Genomic DNA, 3,962 nt, shown 5'->3' with positions numbered 1-3,962 from the left:
AGATAGCGAGAGTATTTTTTTTGTGGCAACATTCTGTGCTACATAGCCGAGTTTCGTTGGCTTGTTGACGTTGATCGCTTGTTCCGAATCCTACTGTGTTTGTTATATGTCATTTTATGCAATTTATACAAATTAACGCTTAATTATTGAGTCATTTAAACTTTTGGTAATATTAAATGCTATGTTAACGCAAAATTATAAAAATGTATTCAAAATAAGCTCATCTAAATCCCGTTAAACGAATGATCGTTTGTGAGTCGAACATTTTTGTTTTCAAAAAAATCTTTTGAACAAATGTTTTAAAACATTATTTTCATATATTTTATAGGAATAATGTATTATAAAATATTGTATTGGACTTTCGTTGCATACATAATTTTTGACATTGAAAAAACACTTTTGAGTAACTCTACCATAGTAAAACTCGGAACAAAAATGACAAGTTATCTCTAGAATGCCATGATATCATAATCTCCCAAATTTAGCCGTATATTATTATAAAACACTAAATTCTGAACCAGACCACTAAAAAATACAGCCTATCTATCAAAATTACCACCAAAAAGTCTTTAATAAATTAGATATAAATAAAAAAATGTTTGAGACAGAAATAAATGTCGATTTTAGTAGAAAAACATGCAACATTGATGGGTGTGGGGCGAGACGAGGGACAGTACGAAATAGCAATAGTTATAGGTAGGTCGAGCGTCGAGTTGGCATTGTGTAAACTTGACGTATTTTATCGTCGCTCGGCCGCGTTATCAGGCTCTTTGTGCAGTTTCACCTTGCTACGTTTGCCTTTCAACCAATCCATTGACGTACCACCGTTTAATTTTCTTATTTATTTCTCTACAACATGAAATCCTAAATTTTTTCAATACGGTAATTTTTTTCTAAATTTTTTAGGTTTACGGTGATTTTTTTGAATTGGGATTTCAAAGTTTGGAAATAAAAGTCGCTGATTTATTTTTGTTTTTTAATGGAAGCTAAATTGATTGTAACTCGTGATGTTTTCTGTTGTGTTTCTTCTCTTTGTTGTTATTTTGAAATAAAAACAACAAATCTTTCGTCATCGATCTAATGTTATTGTTTGCCAAAATGCGTCAAATATTTTCGCATCAACACATGATTTGAACCTTTTCCTATATTCTATCTATCTGTTGATTAGCTACCTAGAGATAGAATTTTGACATTAGCTGTATAAAAGTCTATCACCAGATTCCTATCTCTGAGTATAACAAAAGATAGATAAAAATATCGGGAGCGGCCGTAAATGATAATCCGAATCTGTTTATTCAAATGATCAATTGTCAATAATAATGAAGGGTAATATAAATCATAACTACCTATGGAGTTTCTTGCCCGTTCTTCTCCATAATAAGCGACTTTTAGAATGGGCAACTGGAATCAAACTTATTTATATTTTTTACGTTGATAAGGGCTTTTAAAGGCCTAAATAAAATAAAATGATTTGACTTTGATCTTTATCCATGGCGATGCAGCCTTGTTAAAACAGTCTTGAAATAAAAGATAGGTAGAAAAATATCGATTGGTTCGTCTGACACAATGGTTGAACGAAAATCAATAGTTTTGCCAACTGGGGTGGGGCTAGCTATAGTCAGAAAGAGACAAGAATACAGTATTTACTTAGGTGCAAAGAGAGCAGTACTAGTGTGCTACTTTCGATAATCTATATGAGTCAGTTGTTATAACTATTCGTAGTTAAAACAACGATTACTAATCTATTAGTATCATCATAATGAATCTTCTTACTAATATTATAAACGAGAAAGTTCGTACGTTTGTATCTTTGCTCCTCTGTTACGCAAAAACTACTGCACGGATTTTGATGAAACTTGGCAGTAATGTAGCTTGTGTATCAGAATAAATGTGGGCTAATTTGTACCCGTGTGCGGGAAATAGTTTCGTGGGGAAGCAGATGAAACTATTGGCTAGTATATTGTATTAATATTCACCGCTTACTATTGTGCCATGTGAGAGGAGGCCTGTGCCCAGCAGTGGGACGATAAAAAAAAAAGGCTGTAACAACTATTGTGCCCTGAAGAGTTCCAAAAAACTCTCATTCCATCAGATCAGTTCTCAGACATTCAAAACAAAAAGGTTCCTATTGATACGAAAATTAATCAGAAGTACGTTAAAATTAACTTATTATGAAAGGCTCGGCAATTCAGCCCGAAATTATCTCCTTAGTATTTTTTTACTTTATAACAATAGCGTGATAATTAGTGATGTGTTAACAGCGTGTTAAGTAGAGTTGTCGAAAAGGGAATAGCTACTACTAATTATATATAGAGGATTTTTTAATGGAATCAAGTTAAACCACTCATTAAATAATGAGGGTCTATTCCGCTCATTAGCGAAGGACAATACATTACTAAATAATAAAATAATAATAATCCTCTTTCTTCAAAAATAACAGGAAATTGACAGCTATAGATAAGGATACGTTGAAAACAGCAGAATAAAAAACTACGATAACAAAGAGTTAATTAGGGTACCTTAAAAACCTGATTCACGTAATTTACTAGCTATACATAGACGACTGTAACTTCTGGGTTTGATTAAATCCCGAGAAAACTATTCTATTTATTGTCTAATTCATGACTCAATCCGTCCTTTTAACAAAGTTCATACAAAACAATTTGGGATTTTTAACCGACTTCAAAAAAAGGAGGAGGTTCTCAATTCGTCGGGATCTTTTTTTAGTTATGTATATTATACTTGCTACGAAACCATCCAATTAGCCACTATCCTTATGCCAGGATTCTAACAAATCGGTTCGCTGATAAACAGTTGAAGTTACTTTTTAAAATGTCAGAAAACTTACAGCTAAGCTAATACAAGGTAGCAATAAGAAGAAAAGAAATACAAATAAATGTTTTTATTTCAACAGTATATCTAATAAGGATCAACATATTTAAAAAATATTCGTAATTAGCCGTTGTCCCGCGGTTTCACGCGCGTCCCATGGTAACTAGATAGCGATCAAAGTTCCAAAATAATAAAAAAAACAATAGAAAATACTTCTAACCAATCACCCATATTAAAAGTAGGTCATATATTATCTCTAAACTAAGTAAAATTAAATTCCTAACATGGCAACACTGAGCGTTACCCGTGACGTAACCCGAGGGCAGAGAGTTCATACATAATGTCAAAAGTACATTGAACTTTAAGATTAAAATCGTGAACTTTACTTTTTATTTCCAAAATCGTTTTTGTAAGTTAAATAAATGTTTTTATCATTTTGTAAACTGTTTTTCTTTATAATACACTGTTTTTGTAAGAGTATTGAGTGAACTAGGAGCTGATTTGTTTAACTTTCTAAGTTCGTGGAACTTTATTCCCATAAAAAAATAATATGAAACTTTTTTCTATTGAAACAAGCAAAGCCGAAATCCTGTGACTTTACTAGTATCATGAATAAACGCAAAAAAAACAAACAGTTTTATTCTTCCTGACGCGGCAATTAAACCTGAAACCAACCTTAGTTTAGATTTATTTGTAGTGTTGCTTACACATAGGGAATAACAATGCAAAAACCCTGTTACTAACCCTGGCTATATCTCATGAACCGTGATAGACAGTGGAATAGGTAGGTATTGAAAATGGTACGGAATCGATAAATTTCGATATTTAAATGGTAATTTTAATTTTCAGGATTATACTTTATGCTCTTTCAGGATGCCACATGTAAAAAATATCTACTGAAACTGGCCAAAAAAGCCTAATAAACAGGACCATCTTTTGCGAAGTTGGTAAAATACAAATATTTAACTGTATTGCAGTTGTTTTGATACATGTAGCGACATCTATTGAACTTAAATGGTACTATTAGATATTTCTAAAAATAACCTTACATAGCGACATCTATTGACACTTTGGAAACTAAATAAATGTTTAGCACAAAATTTTGTAATGTTGTATGCATTATATATTAT

This window comes from Helicoverpa armigera, chromosome 31, assembly GCF_030705265.1.
Source record: "Helicoverpa armigera isolate CAAS_96S chromosome 31, ASM3070526v1, whole genome shotgun sequence".
Classification (NCBI taxonomy): Eukaryota; Metazoa; Arthropoda; class Insecta; order Lepidoptera; family Noctuidae; genus Helicoverpa; species Helicoverpa armigera.
Note: the sequence above shows the minus strand (reverse complement) of the source record.